The sequence below is a fragment of the Danio rerio genome, chromosome 5 (genome assembly GCF_052040795.2).
Source record: "Danio rerio strain M-AB ecotype USA chromosome 5, GRCz13ab, whole genome shotgun sequence".
Classification (NCBI taxonomy): domain Eukaryota; kingdom Metazoa; phylum Chordata; class Actinopteri; order Cypriniformes; family Danionidae; genus Danio; species Danio rerio.
Window position 1 is genome coordinate 65,420,377 of NC_141025.1, and position 13,078 is coordinate 65,433,454.

Consider the following 13,078-nt stretch of genomic DNA (forward strand, 5'->3'; position numbering starts at 1 on the left):
CCTGCAAGTCCAGGGAGAAAGGTGGACCACTGGGTTGCTTGCTGGGGTCAGAGACCACTTTGTGGAGGATAAGGGGGCACCCTGGGGCTTCTACTGCAAGTCCAGGGAGAGTTGTGGACCCCTGGGTAGCTTCCTGGGGTCCGTGGCCCCTAGGTGGAGGGCCAGGGGCACCCTGGGGCCTATTCTGCAAGTCCAGGGAGAGAGGTGGACACCTGCGTAGCTTGCTGGGGTAAAAGTTCCCTAGGTGGAGGGCCAGAGGGCTTATTGGGGCCTCTACTGCAAGTCCAGGGAGAGAGGTGGACCCCTGGGTAGCTTGCTGGGGTCAGAGGCCCCTATGTGGAGGGCCAAGGGGCACCCTGGGGCCTATACTGCATGTCCAGGAAGAGAGGTGGACCCCTGGGTATACTGTGGTCAGAGGCCCATAGGTGGAGGGCCAGGGGGCACACTATGGCCTCTACTGCAAGTCCAGGGAGAGAGGTAGACCCCTGGGTAGCTTGCTGGGGTCAGAGGCCCCTAGGTGGAGGGCCAGGGGGCACCCTGGGGCCTCTACTGCAAGTCCAGGGAGAGTTATGGACCCCTGGGTAGCTTGCTGGGGTCAGAAGCCCCTAGGTGGAGGGCCAGGGGGCACCCTGGGGCCTATCCTGCAAGTCCAGAGAGAGAGGTGGACCCCTGGGTAGCTTGCTGGGGTCAGAGGCCCCTAGGTGGAGGGCCAAGGGGCACCCTGGGGCCTATCCTGCAAGTCCAGGGAGAGTTGTGGACCCATGGGTAGCTTGCTGGTGTCAGAGACCCCTAGGTGGAGGGCAAGGGGGCACCCTGGGGCCTCTACAGCAAGTCCAGGGAGAGAGGTGGACCCCTGGGTAGCTTTCTGGGGTCCTTGGCCCCTTTGTGGAGGGCAAGGGGGCTCCCTGGGGACTCTACTGCAAGTCCAGGGAGAGAGGGGGACCCTTGGGTAGTTTGCTGGGCTAAGAGGCCCCTAGGTGGAGGGCCAGGGGGCACCCTGGGGCCTCTACTGCAAGTCCAGGGAGAGTTTTGGACCCCTGGGTAGCTTGCTGGGGTCAGAATCCCCTAGGTGGAGGGCAAGGGGGTACCCTAGGGCCTTTACTGCAAGTGCAGGGAGAGAGGTGGATCCCTGGGTAGCTTGCTGGGGTCAGAGGCCCCTAGGTGGAGGGCCAGGGGGCACCCTGGGGCCTATCCTGCAAGTCCAGGGAGAGAGGTGGACCACTGGGTTGATTGCTGGGGTCAGAGACCACTTTGTGGGGGGCTAGGGGGCACCCTGGCTTCTCTACTGCAAGTCCAGGGAGAGAGGTGGACCCCTGGGTAGCTTCCTGGGGTCAGAGGCCCCTAGGTGCAGAGCCAGGGGGCACCCTGGGGCCTATCCTGCAAGTCCAGGGAGAGAGTCGGACCCCTGGGTAGCTTGCTGGGGTCAGAGGCCCCTGGGTGGAGGGCAAGAGGGCACCCTGGGGCCTATCCTGCAAGTCCACGGAGAAAGGTGGACCCCTGGATAGCTTTCTGGGGTCAGAGGCCCCTAAGTGGAGGGCCAGGGGGCACCGTGGGGCCTATCCTGCAAGTCCAGGGAGAGTTGTGGACCCCTTTGTAGCTTGCTGGGGTCAGAGGCCCCTAGGTGGAGGGCAAGGGGGACCCCTGTGGCCTATACTGCAAGTCCATGGAGAGAGGTGGACCCCTGGGTAGCTTGCTGGGGTCATAGGCAACTAGGTGGTGGGCCAGGGGGCACCCTGGGGCCTATCCTCCTAGTCCAGGGAGAAAGGTGGACCACTGGGTTGCTTGCTGGGGTCAGAGACCACTTTGTGGAGGGCAAGGGGGCACCCTGGGGAATCTACTGCAAGTCCAGGGAGAAAGGTAGACCCCTGGGTAGCTTGCTGGAGTCTGAGGCCCCTTGGTGGAGGGCCAGGGGGCACCCTGGGGCCTATACTATAAGTCCAGGGAGAGAGGTGGACCCCTGGGTAGCTTGCTGGCATCAAAGGCCCCTTGGTGCACGGTAAGGGGGCACCCTGGGGCCTATACTACAAGTCCAGGGAGAGAGGTGGACCCCTGGGTAGCTTGCTGGGGTCAGAGGCCCCTAGGTGGAAGGCCAGGGGGCACCCTGGGGCCTTTCCTGCAAGTCCAGGGAGAAAGGTGGACCACTGGGTTGCTTGCTGGGGTCAGAGACCACTTTGTGGAGGGCAAGAGGGCACCCTGGGGCCTCTACTGCAAGTCCAGGGAGAGAGGTGGACCCCTGGGTAGCTTCCTGGGGTCCGTTGCCCCTAGGTGGAGGGCCAGGGGGCACCCTGGGGCCTATCCAGCAAGTCCAGGGAGAGAGGTGGACCCCAGGGTAGCTTGCTGGGGTCAAAGGCCCCTAGGTGGAGGGCAAGGGGACACACTGGGGCCTCTACTGCAAGTCCAGGGAGAGAGGTGGAACCCTGGGTAGCTTGCTGGGGTCAGAGGCCCCTATGTGGAGGGCCAAGGGGACACCCTGGGGCCTCTACTGCAAGTCCAGGGAGAGAGGTGGACCCTTGGGTAGCTTGCTGGGGTCTTAGGCCCCTAGGTGGAGGGCCAGGGGGCTTATTGGGGCCTCTACTGCAAGTCCAGGGAGAGAGGTGGACCCCTGTGTGACTTCCTGGGGTCAGAAGCCTCTAGCTGGAGGGCCAGGGGGCACCCTGGGGCCTATCCTGCAAGTCCAAGGAGAGAGGTGGACCCCTGGGTAGCTTGCAGGGGTCAGAGGCCCATAGGTGGAGGGCCAGGGGGCACACTCTGGCCTCTACTGCAAGTGCAGGGAGAGAGGTAGCTCCCTGGGTAGCTTGCTAGGGTCTGAGGCCCCTTGGTGCAGGGCAAGGGGGCACCCTGGGGCCTTTACTACAAGTCCAGGGAGAGAGGTGGATCCCTGGGTAGCTTCCTGGGGTCAGAGGCCCCTAGGTGGAGGGCCAGGGGGCACCCTGGGGCCTTTACTGCAAGTCCAGGGAGAAAGGTGGACCACTGGGTTTCTTGCTGGGGTCAGAAACCACTTTGTGGAGGGCAAGGGGGCACCCTGGGGCTTCTACTGCAAGTCCAGGGAGAGTTATGGACCCCTGGGTAGCTTGCTGGGGTCAGAAGCCCCTAGGTGGAGGGCCAGGGGGTACCCTAGGGCCTTTACTGCAAGTCCAGGGAGAGAGGTGGATCCCTGGGTAGCTTGCTGGGGTCAGAGGCCCCTAGGTGGAGGGCCAGGGGGCACCCTGGGGCCTATCCTGCAAGTGCAGGGAGAGAGGTGGACCCCTGGGTAGCTTGCTCGGGTCAGAGGCCCATTGGTGCAGGGTAAGGGGGCACACTGGGGCCTATACTACAAGTCCAGGGAGAGTGGTGGACCACTGGGTAGCTTGCTGGGGTCAGAGGCCCCTAGGTGGAGGGCCAGGGGGCACCCTGGGGCCTTTCCTGCAAGTCCAGGGAGAAAGGTGGACCACTGGGTTGCATGCTGGGGTCAGAGACCACTTTGAGGAGGGCAAGGGGGCACCCTGGGGCTTCTACTGCAAGTCCAGGGAGAGTTGTGAACCCCTGGGTAGCTTCCTGGGGTCCGTGGTCCCTAGGTGGAGGGCCAGGGGGCACCCTGGGGCCTATTCTGCAAGTCCAGGGAGAGAGGTGGACCCCTGCGTAGCTTGCTGGGGTAAAAGTTCCCTAGGTGGAGGGCCAGATGGCTTATTGGGGCCTCTACTGCAAGTCCAGGGAGAGAGGTGGACCCCTGGGTAGCTTGCTGGGGTCAGAGGCCCCTATTTGGAGGGCCAAGGGGCACCCTGGGGCCTATACTGCAAGTCCATGGAGAGAGGTGGACCCCTGGGTATACTGTGGTCAGAGGCCCATAGGTGGAGGGCCAGGGGGCACACTATGGCCTCTACTGCAAGTCCAGGGAGAGAGGTAGACCCCTGGGTAGCTTGCTGGGGTCAGAGGCCCCTAGGTGGAGGGCCAGGGGGCTCCCTGGGGCATCTACTGCAAGTCCAGGGAGAGTTATGGACCCCTGGGTAGCTTGCTGGGGTCAGAAGCCCCTAGGTGGAGGGCCAGGGGGTACCCTAGGGCCTTTACTGCAAGTCCAGGGAGAGAGGTGGATCCCTGGGTAGCTTGCTGGGGTCAGAGGCCCCTAGGTGGAGGGCCATGGGGGCACCCTGAGGCCAATCCTGCAAGTCCAGGGAGAGAGGTGGACCCCTGGGTAGCTTGCTTGGGTCAGAGGCCCCTTGGTGCATGGTAAGGGGGCACCCTGGGGCCTATACTACAAGTCTAGGGAAAGAGGTGGACCCCTGTGTAGCTTGCTGGGTTCAGAGGCCCCTAGGTGGAGGGCCAGGGGGCACCCTGGGGCCTATCCTGCAAGTCCAGGGAGAGTTGTGGACCCCTGGGTAGCTTGCTGGTGTCAGAGACCCCTAGGTGGAGGGAAAGGGGGCACCCTGGGGCCTCTACCGCAAGTCCAGGGAGAGAGGTGGACTCCTGGGTAGCTTTCTGGGGTCCTAAGCCCCTTTGTGGATGGCAAGGGGACACCCTGGGGCCTCTACTGCAAGTCCAGGGAGAGAGGTGGACTCTTAGGTAGCTTGCTGGGGTCTTAGGCCCCTAGATGGAGGGCCAGGGGGCTTATTGGGGCCTCTACTGCAAGTCCAGGAAGAGAGGTGGACCCCTGGGTAGCTTGCTAGGGTCTGAGGCCTCTAGGTGGTGGGCCAGGGGGTACCCTGGGGCCTATTCTGCAAGTCCAGGGAGAGAGGTGGACATCTGGGTAGCTTGCTGGGGTCAGAGGCCCCTAGGTGGAGGGCCAGGGGGCACCCTGGGGCCTATACTACAAGTCCAGGGAGAGAGGTGGACCCCTGGGTAGCTTGCTGGGATCAGAGGCCCCTAGGTGGAGGGCCAGGGGGCACCCTGGGGCCTATCCTGCAAGTCCAGGGAGAGAAGTGGACCCCTGGGTAGCTTGCTGGGGTCAGAGGCCCCTAGGTGGAGGACCAGGGGGCACCCTGGGGCATCTACTGCAAGTCAAGAAAGAGAGGTGGACACATGGGTAGCTTGCTGGGGTCAGAGGCCCCTAGGTGGAGGGCCAGGGGGCTTCCTGGGGCCTTTACTGCAAGTCCAGGGACAGAGGTGGACCCCTGGGAAGCTTGCTGGGGTCAAAGGCCCATAGGTGGAGGGCCAGGGGGCACACTGGGGCCTCTACTGCAAGTCCAGGGAAATTTGTGGACCCCTGGGTAACTTGCTGGGGTCAGAGGCCCCTAGGTGGAGGGGCAGGGGCACCCTGGGGCCTATACTTCATGTGCAGGGAGAGGGGTGGACCCCTGGGTTGCTTGCTGGGGTCAGAGGCCCCTAGTTGGAGGGCAAGGGGGCACCCTGGGGCCTATACTGCAAGTCCAGGGAGAGAGTCGGACCCCTGGGTAGCTTGCTGGGGTCAGAGGCCCCTAGGTGGAGGGCAAGAGGGCACCCTGGGGCCTATCCTGCAAGTCCACGGAGAGAGTTGGACCCCTGGATAGCTTTCTGGGGTCAGAGGCCCCTAAGTGGAGGGCCAGGGGGCAACGTGGGGCCTATCCTGCAAGTCCAGGGAGAGTTGTGGACCCCTTTGTAGCTTGCTGGGGTCAGAGGCCCCTAGGTGGAGGGCAAGGGGGTACCCTAGGGCCTTTACTGCAAGTCCAGGGAGAGAGGTGGACCCATGGGTAGCTTGCTGGTGTCAGAGACCCCTAGGTGGAGGGCAAGGGGGCACCCTGGGGCCTCTACCGCAAGTCCAGGGAGAGAGGTGGACCCCTGGGTAGCTTCCTGGGGTCCGTTGCCCCTAGGTGGAGGGCCAGGGGGCACCCTGGGGCCTTTCCTGCAAGTCCAGGGAGAAAGGTGGACCACTGGGTTGCTTGCTGGGGTCAGAGACCACTTTGTGGAGGGCAAGGGGGCACCTTAGGGCTTCTACTGCAAGTCCAGGGAGAGTTATGGACCCCTGGGTAGCTTGCTGGGGTTAGAAGCCCCTAGGTGGAGGGCCAGGGGGTACCCTAGGGCCTTTACTGCAAGTCCAGGGAGAGAGGTGGATCCCTGGGTAGCTTGCTGGGGTCAGAGGCCCCTAGGTGGAGGGCCAGGGGGCACCCTGGGGCCTATCCTGCAAGTGCATTGAGAGAGGTGGACCCCTGGGTAGCTTGCTGGGGTCAGAGGCCCCTTGGTGCAGGGTAAGGGGGCACACTGGGGCCTATACTACAAGTCCAGGGAGAGAGGTGGACCCCTGGGTAACTTGCTGGGGTCAAAGGCCCCTAGGTGGAGGGCCAGGGGGCACCCTGGGGCCTTTCCTGCAAGTCCAGGGAGAAAGGTGGACCACTGGGTTGCTTGCTGGGGTCAGAGACCACTTTGTGGAGGGCAAGGGGGCACCCTGGGGCTTCTACTGCAAGTCCAGGGAGAGAGGGGGACCCTTGGGTAGTTTGCTGGGCTCAGAGGCCCCTAGGTGGAGAGCCAGGGGGCACCCTGGGGCCTCTACTGCAAGTCCAGGGAGAGTTATTGACCCCTGGGTAGCTTTTTGGGGTCAGAAGCCCCTATGTGGAGGGCCAGGGGGTACCTTAGGGCCTTTATTGCAAGTCCAGGGAGAGAGGTGGACCCCTGGGTAACTTGCTGGGGTCAGAGGCCCCTAGGTGGAGGGCCAGGGGGCACCCTGGGGCCTTTCCTGCAAGTCCAGGGAGAAAGGTGGACCACTGGGTTGCTTGCTGGGGTCAGAGACCACTTTGTGGAGGGCAAGGGGGCACCCTGGGGCTTCTACTGCAAGTCCAGGGAGAGTTGTGGACCCCTGGGTAGCTTCCTGGGGTCCGTGGCCCCTAGGTGGAGGGCCAGGGGGCACCCTGGGGCCTATTCTGCAAGTCCAGGGAGAGAGGTGGACCCCTGCGTAGCTTGCTGGGGTAAAAGATCCCTAGGTGGAGGGCCAGAGGGCTTATTGGGGCCTCTACTGCAAGTCCAGGGAGAGGTGGACCCCTGGGTAGCTTGCTGGGGTCAGAGGCCCCTATGTGGAGGGCCAAGGGGCACCCTGGGGCCTATATTGCAAGTCCAGGGAGAGAGGTGGACCCCTGGGTAGTCTGTGGTCAGAGGCCCATAGGTGGAGGGCCAGGGGGCACACTATGGCCTCTACTGCAAGTCCAGGGAGAGAGGTAGACCCCTGGGTAGCTTGCTGGGGTCAGAGGCCCCTAGGTGGAGGGCCAGGGGGCACCCTGGGGCCTATCCTGCAAGTCCAGGGAGAGTTGTGGACCCATGGGTAGCTTGCTGGTGTCAGAGACCCCTAGATGGAGGGCAAGGGGGCACCCTGGGGCCTCTACCGCAAGTCCAGGGAGAGAGGTGGACCCCTGGGTAGCTTTCTGGGGTCCTTGGCCCCTTTGTGGAGGGCAAGGGGGCTCCCTGGGGCCTCTACTGCAAGTCCAGGGAGAGAGGGGGACCCTTGGGTAGTTTGCTGGGCTCAGAGGCCCCTAGGTGGAGGTCCAGGGGGCACCCTGGGGCCTCTACTGCAAGTCCAGGGAGAGTTATGGACCCCTGGGTAGCTTGCTGGGGTCAGAAGCCCCTAGGTGGAGGGCAAGGAGGTACCCTAGGGCCTTTACTGCAAGTGCAGGGAGAGAGGTGGATCCCTGGGTAGCTTGCTGGGGTCAGAGGCCCCTAGGTGGAGGGCCAGGGGGCACCCTGGGGCCTATCCTGCAAGTCCAGGGAGAGAGGTGGACCACTGGGTTGCTTGCTGGGGTCATAGACTACTTTGTGGGGGGCAGGGGGCACCCTGGGGCCTCTACTGCAAGTCCAGGGAGAGAGGTGGACCCCTGGGTAGCTTCCTGGGGTCAGAGGCCCCTAGGTGGAGGGCCAGGGGGCACCCTGGGGCCTATCCTGCAAGTCCAGGGAGAGTTGTGGACCCCTGGGTAGCTTGCTGGGGTGAGAGGCCTCTTTGTTAAAGGCAAGGGGGCTCCCTGGGGCCTTTCCTGCAAGTCCAGGGAGAAAGGTGGACCCCTGGGTAGCTTGCTGGGGTAAGAGGCCCCTTGGTGCATGGTAAGGGGGCACCCTGGGGCCTATACTACAAGACCAGGGAGAGAGGTGGACCCCTAGGTAGCTTGCTGGGGTCAGAGACCCCTAGGTGGAGGGCTAGGGGGCACCCTGGGGCCTATACTACAAGACCAGGGAGAGAGGTGGACCCCTAGGTAGCTTGCTGGGGTCAGAGGCCCCTAGGTGGAGGGCCAGGGGGCACCCTGGGGCCTTTCCTGCAAGTCAAGGGAGAAAGGTGGACAACTGGGTTGCATGCTGGGGTCAGAGACCACTTTGTGAAGGCCAAGGGGGCACCCTGGGGCTTCTACTGCAAGTCCAGGGGGAGTTGTGGACCCCTGGGTAGCTTGCTTGGGTCAGAGGCAACTAGGTGGAGGGCCAGGGGGCACCCTGGGGCCTATCCTGCAAGTCCAGGGAGAGAGGTGGACATCTGGGTAGCTTGCTGGGGTCAGAGGCCCCTAGGTGGAGGGCCAGGGGGCACCCTGGGGCCTATACTACAAGTCCAGGGAGAGAGGTGGACCCCTGGGTAGCTTGCTGGGATCAGAGGCCCCTAGGTGGAGGGCCAGGGGGCACCCTGGGCCCTATCCTGCAAGTCCAGGGAGAGAAGTGGACCCCTGGGTAGCTTGCTGGGGTCAGAGGCCCCTAGGTGGAGGGCCAGGGGGCACCCTGGGCCCTATCCTGCAAGTCCAGGGAGAGAAGTGGACCCCTGGGTAGCTTGCTGGGGTCAGAGGCCCCTAGGTGGAGGGGCAGGGGCACCCTGGGGCCTATACTTCATGTGCAGGGAGAGGGGTGGACCCCTGGGTTGCTTGCTGGGGTCAGAGGCCCCTAGGTGGAGGGAGAGGGGGCACCCTGGGGCCTATGCTGCAAGTCCAGGGAGAGAGTCGGACCCCTGGGTAGCTTGCTGGGGTCAGAGGCCCCTAGGTGGAGGGCAAGAGGGCACCCTGGGGCCTATCCTGCAAGTCCACGGAGAGAGGTGGACCCCTGGATAGCTTTCTGGGGTCAGAGGCCCCTAAGTGGAGGGCCAGGGGGCACCGTGGGGCCTATCCTGCAAGTCCAGGGAGAGTTGTGGACCCCTTTGTAGCTTGCTGGGGTCAGAGGCCCCTAGGTGGAGGGCCAGGGGGTACCCTAAGGCCTTTACTGCAAGTCCAGGGAGAGAGGTGGATCCCTGGGTAGCTTGCTGGGGTCAGAGGCCCCTAGGTGGAGGGCCATGGGGCACCCTGGGGCCTATCCTGCAAGTCCAGGGAGAGAGTTGGACCACTGGGTTGCTTACTGGGGTCAGAGACCACTTTGTGGAGGACAAGGGGCACCCTGGGGCCTCTACTGCAAGTACAGGGAGAGAGGTGGACCCCTGGGTAGCTTCCTGGGGTCAGAGGCCCCTAGGTGGAGGGCCATGGGGGCACGCTGGGGCCTATCCTGCAAGTCCAGGCAGAGAGGTGGACCCCTGGGTAGCTTGCTGGGGTCAGAGGCCCCTAGGTGGAGGGCCAGGGGGCACCCTGGGGCCTATACTGCAAGTCCAGGGAGAGTTGTGTACCCCTGGGTAGCTTGCTGGTGTCAGAGACCCCTAGGTGGAGGGCAAGGGGGCCCCTGGGGCCTCTACCGCAAGTCCAGGGAGAGAGGTGGACCCCTGGGTAGCTTTCTGGGGTGCTAGGCCCCTTTGTGGAGGGCAAGGGGGCTCCCTGGGGCCTCTACTGCAAGTCCAGGGAGAGAGGGGGACCCTTGGGTAGCTTGCTAGGGTCAGAGGCCCCTAGGTGGAGGGCCAGGGGGCACCCTGGGGCCTATCCTGCAAGTCCAGGGAGAGTTGTGGACCCCTGGGTAGCTTGCTGGTGTCAGAGACCCCTAGGTGGAGGGCAAGGGGGCCCCCTGGGGCCTCTACCGCAAGTCCAGGGAGAGAGGTGGACCCCTGGGTAGCTTTCTGGGGTCCTAGGCCCCTTGGTGGAGGGCAAGGGGACACCCTGGGGCCTCTACTGCAGGTCCAGGGAGAGAGGTGGACCCTTGGGTAGCTTGCTGGAGTCTTAGGCCCCTAGGTGGAGGGCCAGGGGGCGTATTGGGGCCTCTACTGCAAGTCCAGGGAGAGAGGTGGACCCCTGGGTAGCTTGCTGGGGTCAGAGGTCCATAGGTGGAGGGCCAGGGGGCACACTATGGCCTCTACTGCAAGTCCAGGGAGAGAGGTAGACCCCTGGGTAGCTTGCTACGGTCTGAGGCCCCTTGGTGCAGGGCCAGGGGGCACCCTGGGGCCTTTACTACAAGTCCAGGGAGAGTTATGGACCCCTGGGTAGCTTGCTAAGGTCAGAAGCCCCTAGGTGGAGGGCCAGGGGGTACCCTAGGGCCTTTACTGCAAGTCCAGGGAGAGAGGTGGATCCCTGGGTAGCTTGCTGGGGTCAGAGGCCCCTAGGTGGAGGGCCAGGGGGCACCCTGGGGCCTATCCTGCAAGTCCAGGGAGAGAGGTGGACCCCTGGGTAGCTTGCTTGGGTCAGAGGCCCCTTGGTGCATGGTAAGGGGGCACCCTGGGGCCTATACTACAAGTCTAGGGAGAGAGGTGGACCCCTGGGTAGCTTGCTGGGGTCAGAGGCCCCTAGGTGGAGGGCCAGAGGGCACCCTGGGGCCTTTCCTGCAAGTCAAGGGAGAAAGGTGGACCACTGGGTTGCTTGCTGGGGTCAAAGACCACTTTGTCAAGGCCAAGGGGGCACCCTGGGGCTTCTACTGCAAGTCCAGGGGGAGTTGTGGACCCCTGGGTAGCTTCCTGGGGTCCGTGGCAACTAGGTGGAGGGCCAGGGGGCACCCTTCGGCCTATCCTGCAAGTCCAGGGAGAGATATGGACCCCTGGGTAGCGTGCTGGGGTCAGAGGCCCCTTGGTGGAGGGCAAGGGGACACCCTGGGGCATCTACTGCAAGTCCAGGGAGAGAGGTGGACCCTTGGGTAGCTTGCTGGGGTCTTAGGCCCCTAGGTGGAGGGCCAGGGGGCTTATTGGGGCCTCTACTGCAAGTCCAGGGAGAGAGGTGGACCCCTGGGTAGCTTCCTGGGGTCAAAAGCCTCTAGCTGGAGGGCCAGAGGGCACCCTGGGTCCTATCCTGCAAGTCCAGGGAGAGAGGTGGACCCCTGGGTAGCTTGCTGGGGTCAGAGGCCCATAGGTGGAGGGCCAGGGGGCACACTATGGCCTCTACTGCAAGTCCAGGGAGAGAGGTAGACCCCTGGGTAGCTTGCTAGGGTCTGAGGCCCCTTGGTGCAGGGCCAGGGGGCACCCTGGGGCCTTTACTACAAGTCCAGGGAGAGAGGTGGACCCCTGGGTAGCTTCCTGGGGTCAGAGGCCCCTAGGTGGAGGGCCAGGGGGCACCCTGGGGCCTTTCCTGCAAGTCCAGGGAGAAAGGTGGACCACTGGGTTGCTTGCTGGGGTCAGAGACCACTTTGTGGAGGGCAAGGGGGCACCCTGGGGCTTCTACTGCAAGTCCAGGGAGAGTTATGGACCCCTGGGTAGCTTGCTGGGGTCAGAAGCCCCTAGGTGGAGGGCCAGGGGGTACCCTAGGGCCTTTACTGCAAGTCCAGGGAGAGAGGTGGATCCCTGGGTAGCTTGCTGGGGTCAGAGGCCCCTAGGTGGAGGGCCAGGGGGCACCCTGGGGCCTATCCTGCAAGTGCAGGGAGAGAGGTGGACCCCTGGGTAGCTTGCTGGGGTCAGAGGCCCCTTGGTGCAGGGTAAGGGGGCACCCTGGGGATTGTACTACAAGTCCAGGGAGAGAGGTGGACCCCTGGGTAGCTTGCTGGGGTCAGAGGCCCCTAGGTGGAGGGCCAGGGGGCACCCTGGGGCCTTTCCTGCAAGTCCAGGGAGAAAGGTGGACCACTGGGTTGCTTGCAGGGATCAGAGACCACTTTGTGGAGGGCAAGGGGGCACCCTGGGGCTTTTACTGCAAGTCCAGGGAGAGTTATGGACCCCTGGGTAGCTTCCTGGTGTCTGTGGCCCCTAGGTGGAGGGCCAGAGGGCACCCTGGGGCCTATCCTGCAAGTCCAGGGAGAGAGGTGGACCCCTGCGTAGCTTGCTGGGGTAAAAGGCCCCTAGGTGGAGGGCCAGAGGGCTTATTGGGGCCTCTACTGCAAGTCCAGGGAGAGAGGTGGACCCCTGGGTAGCTTCCTGGGGTCAGAGGCCCCTATGTGGAGGGCCAAGGGGCACCCTGGGGCCTATACTGCAAGTCCAGGGAGAGAGGTGTACCCCTGGGTAGCTTGCTGGGGTCAGAGGCCCCTAGGTGGAGGGCCAGGGGGCACCCTGGGGCCTCTACTGCAAGTCCAGGGAGAGTTATGGACCCCTGGGTACCTTGCTGGGGTCAGAAGCCCCTAGGTGGAGGGCCAGGGGATACCCTAGGGCCTTTAATGCAAGTCCAGGGAGAGAGGTGGATCCCTGGGTAGCTTGCTGGGGTCAGAGGCCCCTAGGTTGAGGACCAAGGGGCACCCTGGGGCCTATCCTGCAAGTCCAGGGAGAGAGGTGGACCACTGGGTTGCTTGCTGGGGTCAGAGACCACTTTGTGGAGGGCAAGGGGGCACCCTGGGGCCTCTACTGCAAGTCCAGGGAGAGAGGTGGACCCCTGGGTAGCTTCCTGGGGTCAGAGGCCCCTAGGTGGAGGGCCAGGGGGCACCCTGGGGCCTATCCTGCAAGTCCAGGGAGAGAGGTGGACCCCTGGGTAGCTTGCTGGGGTCAGAGGCCCCTTGGTGCAGGGCCAGGGGGCACCCTGGGGCCTTTACTACAAGTCCAGGGAGAGAGGTGGACCCCTGGGTAGCTTCCTGGGGTCAGAGGCCCCTAGGTGGAGGGCCAGGGGGCACCCTGGGGCCTTTCCTGCAAGTCCAGGGAGAAAAGTGGACCACTGGGTTGCTTGCTGGGGTCAGAGACCACTTTGTGGAGAGCAATGGGGCACCCTGGGGCTTCTACTGCAAGTCCAGGGAGAGTTATGGACCCCTGGGTAGCTTGTTGGGGTCAGAAGCCCCTAGGTGGAGGGCCAGGGGGTACCCTACGGCCTTTACTGCAAGTCCAGGGAGAGAGGTGGATCCCTGGGTAGCTTGCTGGGGTCAGAGGCCCCTAGGTGGAGGGCCAGGGGGCACCCTGGGGACTATCTTGCAAGTCCAGGGAGAGAGGTGGACC